The sequence below is a fragment of the Myotis davidii genome, unplaced genomic scaffold, assembly GCF_000327345.1.
Source record: "Myotis davidii unplaced genomic scaffold, ASM32734v1 scaffold221, whole genome shotgun sequence".
Lineage (NCBI taxonomy): Eukaryota > Metazoa > Chordata > Mammalia > Chiroptera > Vespertilionidae > Myotis > Myotis davidii.
In genome coordinates this window covers 3722285-3729276 of record NW_006293349.1, presented here as the reverse complement: position 1 = coordinate 3729276, position 6992 = coordinate 3722285, and the positions used below count along the sequence as shown (strand labels likewise).

The window sequence follows — 6992 nt, the reverse complement described above, 5'->3', positions numbered from 1 at the left end:
CCCTCCCCTCCCCTCCCCTCGGAGGAGCACGAGCCTGGGAAGGAGATACCCTGGGCTCTCCCCAGCTCGGCCGCTGCCTCGGTGACTTTAACCACCAAACTCAATGTTCCCGACTCTGGACGTCTTCACCCACAGGCAATAGAGGTCTTGGCTGAGGCTGAACTTCAACATTTGGGAAGTTTTTTCTGTGTGTTTGGGTCTCCACAAGTAAATATTCATTCATCTTTAAACTGTTTCCTGTTTAAAAGAAAATCATGCCCAGCATTACACAAATATAAAGCAAGGGCCATTCCTCTGAGCAGAGTAGTCAGCATCCTGGGGTGGTAAGAGGAGTGGCTGGCGGGGTAGCGTGGGGCAAGGTTTCATCCCCAAGTCTCTGGGGTTGACGGCCTACGTGCGCGTGTTTGCGTGCATTGCAGCGGCAGGGAAAGGAAACATTTTTCTTGGACGTAGGGATGCAGGAGTGGGAACACAGAGAGAACTGTTGCTGCTTCTTGTTGAGGCAGGTTTTTGCTTAAAGGCATAAAGAAGGGAGGGCGTTCTATTTTAGAGGCACTAGGTGCCAGCAGGGGGCCTCAGAAGCCCACTGCCTGGAGAGGGGCTGGGGCTCCCCTTCGAGGCTCTGCCGGGGAAGGCCGACTCAAGGCTGCTTCACTGTCCTTCGCGGGGCAGCAGGTCCTTGAAGTCAGGTGCCGCGGACATTGGCAAGAGGGAGCCCAATAGGAGAGGAAGGACTTGGTTTTCTGTGCAGGTGAGGACCCTGTTGGTGACTCAGAAATCACAGGGGGACACTTTCCAAGGCAGTGGGAGTGGTGTACAGAACGCAGCTATGCTGAGGACGTATGGGGAGCGTTGGCAGTGAGCATTGTATAGTCAGTCTCGCAGCACTACTGCCTGGGAGAACTGGGGCCTGGGCCCAGCACGGTTGGACCCTGGAGGCAATGGTGTGCTCAGCTTTCATACCGTGCTTGTCTCTGGGAATCTGGAGAGCCAGCATATCACTCCCGGCATTCTCCTGTCATCCTGTCATCCTGTCATGGGAGGATTAGCAATATCTCCACACGCCTCTTCCTCCATCCCCCTCTCCCCCTCCCTCTCCTCAAAGACAAATCAAAAAAGTAGAAGACAGCTGTACAGTTTTGCTCATATTCGACCCATCTTCCTACTGTTATAATCTTCATTAAAAGTGATATTTTAATGCCAAAATTACCTATCCCTTTTAAGGCAGAAATCGTATATTTCTCTGCTTAATTCCACAATGCTTTGCACAATGCACACTTAATGAATTTTGACACTTATGGAACCAAAAACACCATGTCTTAGATAGGCACATGAAAAAGCTATAAAACTTTAGGTTTCATAAAATATATATGTACACAAGGTTTTGTGTTTTAGGTTCACACTACGATTTGTATGAACATGAGTGCACAGCTGCTTTCTTTTACCATGAGGAATTTATTATTCAAATAATAAATGACCATGTTTTACATTGGAGCCTGGTGATTTTCTCAAGTATTATGATAATAATAATCTTAAAACATTATAGCATAATATAAAGGTAAGCAAGACATTGGTATTTTGTTTTATTTAATACACTAGAGGCCTGATGCGCATAATTCATGCAAGGGGCTTGGCCCTCACAGCCCTGGCTCCGTCCAGAAGGTCGTTCGGCCGTCTGGTCTAATTAGCATATTATGCTTTTATTATTATAGATTATCTCATATAGTATTAAAGTATTCTCTTAAAATAGATGAAGAACTTAAGCACCACGTTTAAAAATCTATTGTTACATGTTATTATAAGCCCAGGATATATATGCCTGAAAGCCTTGAAATTATACTCTTGAATTCCAAACATGTGAGAAAATTGTAAAGAAGACCCATTATTGAGTGCAGCACCACCGACTGTCTCTCTCCTTAATATTTTCAGTTCTAAAGGCACACCTTTGGAGTTAGGGGCACAGACAGCCTGTGTAGTGCCTTTCTGTGAATTAGAAAAAGGTACCTGTTTTTAGGGGTAAAATCCATTCTCCCCCCTTCCCCAGGACATGAAGTTTGGCAAGTGAAATTGGGTCTGAATTTCAGTTTCCCTGACTGCTCTATCAAGTATTTGCATAACACTCAGACTAAAAGTCTGACTGTGGCACCCCTACTCACATTTCATTGTCTAAGACTTTTCACCTCTAAGGTCCACCTGCATTATCTGTTAGTCTTTATATTTGCCTACACTCTTCATTCATACATCATTTTCTTGATTTTTTTCCATGTCTTCCTTCAGTTCTCTGAGCTGTTTCAATGTCTTTGTCAAGTAGATTCACCATCTAGACAGTTTCTGTTGGTTTAGTTTTTCCTTTGAATGGGCCATATTTTCCTGTTTCTTTGTATGCCTGGTAATTTTTTGGTTGTTGAAAAAATTGGACATTTAAATTCAATAATTTGGTAACTCTGGAAATAAGACTCCTCCTTCCCTAGGGTTTTCTGTTTTTATTTTGGAGTTTGGTTTTTTTATTGTTGTAGGCTGTCTCTGTACTGAGAATCAGACTGAGGTGTCACCTTAAGGTCTTCTCAGGTCTTTTCTGAGCCTGTGCATTTGCCTGGATATGTGCAGTGACTTTCTAATTAATTTCCCCTGTATATGTGGTAGCTTTTGATGTCCTAGTTCTTAATGTATGCCTTCCAAAAAAAAAAGAGAGAGAAAAGTTAAGGGTAAGCCCTTTGAACCCATTGAAGTTAACTTCAGCCAGAGGCGGAGGGGCTTGCAGCAGGAGGGTAGGTGTACCACATGGCAGCTGCCTCTTTGTCTGCTCCTCTGGGGTCATAAACAGCAGTCAGCAATCAGAGAGCAGATCCGGATATTTGGAGGACAGTGTTCTTCCCCCGACTCCCCCAACCCCATGCTGGCTCTGGCACGCTGCATGCAAGCTGCCCAGGAACAAGTGCGCAGCTGCCTGCCACGGGTGGGGCCTGGGTAGTGGCTACTATGCTCAGAGCTGACATTGTAAAAAATAACCACAATTTACCCTTCAAGCCTTCTCCTGGAAGTTTGGAGCCTTTAATAGACTCCAAATAGTTATATCAGGCAGATTTGAGTACAGTTGTTACCTAACTGTTCCACGAGTAAAACTCCCTCCACGTTCTGCGTTCTGCGTGGAGTAGGGTTCGGTATCTGAAGGAAGAGCCGCACAACAAATGAGAGAAAAAGACATGAGATAATTTTGCAATACTGGGGGACCAGGAAGGCAAGTCCTAAAGGACCTCCCCCACTGCTCAGGCTGCTCCAATCTTTTATTGATCTGGAGTAGCCCTTAGGGTAAGGATGTTTTCATGACACACAGATCAGCAGACAATTTCCAGGAATAGACAAAGTATCTGATTAGCTCATCAATAGATTTCCGGGAGTATCTGATTAACAATAATCAACAAGGATCTACATAAGTATCTAAGGAATTAAGGGAACTAAGGTGGGGATGATGCTTCAACTATTATTACCTAAATTAGCTGGGTGGTGCACAGTTCTGACCTTTGCTAGAACTTCAAAGGTTACTAGCTTTTGGAGGGTCTCTGTCTAAACTCAGCTAGTGAAGACAATGAATGGACTCCGGCAAGTGGGGAATCAGATTCCTGGTGCTGACTACTCTGCTCCTTTCCCAAAGACTCACTAACTCTTACCAAAAGTCTCTTTCACTGTGAGGATCTTGCTCACCTGCATCTTAATTACTAAACCTTTTAGATAAGAAAAATAGGCATCTTAGGTCAGTTTGCCTCCTAAGCATTTTTCAAATTCTAATACATTGTATTATACAGTGTTCTACACTTTGTTTTCACTGTATTATTTTATTTTATTTTATTTTTAACAATAACATGGGGAAATAGTAAGGGCAAATAGTATCATCTCCACCTTATAGTCAGGAAAATTGAGCCTCAGGGCACAATAGAAATGGCTAATCAGTGAGTGATAAGAGTCAGAACTCAAACCACACCTTTCTCAGACCTAGATCTCTGTCTGCCACTCCAAACTACCCCTGTAGAGCAACAGTAAATTTCTCTAGGAAACCAGAAAGTTTGACCCTAAGCAGTGAGGACAGTCTAGGAGTCTGGAAATAGAAATACTGTATCCCTGCCAAAGCCCTTCTTGACCATCACTTGTTCTCTCTGCCCGTTGAGTGTGAGTAAGCTTACCTGTTGGAGAGAAGGAAATAGCAAGACCCTGCTGGCAGCTGTACAATTCTTGCTTCCCCTGCAGCTAAGAGGATGGCCAGATGCCAGAGGGGTTGGAAGTGACACAATGTATAGCTTCTCTAGGAGGGTCCTGATTCCTTCAGGGTGTGGATCAGTGGTGGGCAAACTGAGGGCCACAATGGGTTCTTAAACTGGACCGGAGGGCCGGAACAAAAGCATGTATGGAGTGTTTGTGTGAACTAATGTAAATTCAAAGTAAACATCATTACACAAAAGGGTACGGTCTTTTTTTTCAATAGTTTTATTCATTTCAAACTGGCCGGATCCGGCCCACGGCCGTAGTTTGCCCACAGCTGATTTAGACTGACTATCCAAATTTCTGTTTTCATCAGAGATTAAGAACAGAATTAGAATAAGTTAGTTAAACATTAGTGATAAATACATCCAATCATACCTAAAATTTGGTCACTTTCAAACATGTAATGTTTAATTATTGTATCCCTGATAATACAGTGTTGTTCTTTTTTTAAAACAAAGTTAAAATTTTACTTAAGGAAGCCTAAAATTTAGTGAATACAATCTTTCTTAAAACCACACTTCCTGCCTTAGCCTAATTATTTGAATGAGGAGTTCACAAACGTAAATGCCACAGAGGCCAGGTGGGTAACCTGTAGCAGGCTGGGGGAGCACGTGTGCGTGGATTATATGAATGACGAATGCTGGAGATAGCCTCGCTGCCTCAACGGAGCGGTTGGACTCAGCGACAGCCAGTCATTATTGTGAGGAAATGCAGAGCCAATAATTGCTAGATCTTCTCATTCTTTTTCCAAGAAAAACTGAAAAATATTTATTGTTATGTGAACACTCCTTATTATTAAATGTGGACTTAAATTTAAAATGAACAAGCCAACAAACCATTTGAATCAAGCGAAATATGGCTGCTGGCCACCAATTTATCTCTGGTTCAGACCAGATGATAAGATATTTATTGCCCCCTAGTGGTAGTTTTCTTCAATTTTAGCTTTACTTGTAGAGGAATGAGGTGAGAGCAAATTTCAGTGTTTGGCACATTTGTGTGAGGAGCATGGTCCTGCTGGGTGGGCGAATTGCCCACTTCCAATGTCCGTGCCAATGCTTCCTTATATTGGCACAAACGGCCAAGGTGAAAATCAGTACTGCAGTGAGGGTTAGCGATGCAAATACTGAAAATAAATATTCATAAACACTGATATTTGTGTGATAATCAGTACAATATCGAGTTACTTTTTAAGCATATATTATCAAATATTCAGGGTGTGTGCTGGGCACAGCTAATGCAAGTAGTGATAAGAACATTAGGCCCTCATGGCTGTAGGATTGAGCATCTGGACCATGACTCACTCAGGCAGTTGGCCAATTCCCCAACTGGTACTAAAAACAACTGAAGTACAGTTTTCCCATCTGTAAATATGGGGATAAGAACACTCCCTGTCTCCTAAGGGTATAAAACTCAGTGTCCTCAACATCCTTTAGGGGAAAAGTTCTTCCTGATGAGTGCCCAACCTCCTGCCATCCCCGGGGTCAGCGAGGCAAGCAGGTCAGACTGGCTTATCTTCTCTGCACACCCTCTGCCCAGACTGGGTGTGGCTCTTCCTCATTCTTTGGTTTAAAGTTGATTTCTTTTCAGCTGACGTTCCCATATAAAAATGTTCGGAGCAGGAGAGGGGAAAGTAGAACGTGACTTGGGCTGGTTTCCACTTCCATTTCAAGGTCAGCCACGTATTTAGAGCACATGGAAGGTGTGTCTGCTTGGAAGGAGCTCGAGTACTCATTTGTGATGGAAAATTACAGGAGCCTGCCAGAAAAGAATTACTGCAGAGTATTGCCCTTCACAGGGGAGCTGAAAGTACCGGCTGTAGACTTTGCTTCGTCCCGGAAGGACGTCCAGAAGGACATCAGGTCTAATTAGCATATTATGCTTTTATTATTATAGATGTGAGAATGTATGGAATAAAAACAAGACACTACTAAAAATTAAAATCTACCCACTTCTGAGTGCTATTATTTACATGAATACATTAAAACAAGAAAGTGTCTTACTCCAAATACGAGATACTGTATAGCATATTAATACCAAGTATGAGGCGAGAGTATAAAAGTGTTAACGATTGCCAAAACCGGTTTGGCTCAGTGGACAGAGCGTCGGCCTGCGGACTGAAAGGTCCCAGGTTCGATTCCGGTCAAGGGCATGTAACTGGGTTGCGGGCACATCCCCAGTAGGAGATGTGCAGGAGGCAGCTAATCGATGTTTCTCTCTCATCGATGTTTCTGTCTCTCTCTCTCTCTCTCTCTCTCCCTCTCTCCCTCCCTCCCCCCCTCCCTCCCTTCCTCTCTGTAAAAAATCAATAAAATATATTTTTTAAAAAAGTGTTAATGATTTTGTAAATAAATATTACAGCACATATATTCAAAGAATTCAGCAGATGAAAGTTATGTGCTTGTTCCAATGCTAACATTTTTGAGTTCCTCTTCTTGAATTACCTTTACATCCTGTTTACTTGAAAATTACTCACATTGTATTTTAATCATGCTTCATATTGAAGTCATTTAAGTGATGGTTATGTTTGGTGTTTTCATCACATAAAAGTCGTAACACTTAAAAATATATTTTTATTGATTTCAGAGAGGAAGGGAGAGAGAAAGAGAAAGAAAGAGAGAAACATCAATGATGAGGGAGAATCATTGATGGGCTGCCTCCTACACGCCCAACACTGGGGATCAAGCCCACATTCCGGGCATGTGCCCTGACCAGGAATCAAACCGTGACCTCCTGGT

General features: G+C 42.9%; 1 long non-coding RNA gene across 1 annotated transcript in view; it reads left to right on the top strand.

Moving 5' to 3' along the window:
- LOC107183645 overlaps window positions 1–6201 on the top strand; it is a 20281-nt gene extending 14080 nt beyond the window's left edge. Inside the window, exon 2 of the long non-coding RNA XR_001514433.1 lies at window positions 5928–6201. This is a non-coding gene — a long non-coding RNA (uncharacterized LOC107183645). The remainder of the gene's footprint in view (window positions 1–5927) is intronic.
- Window positions 6202–6992: the final 791 nt, after the last annotated feature.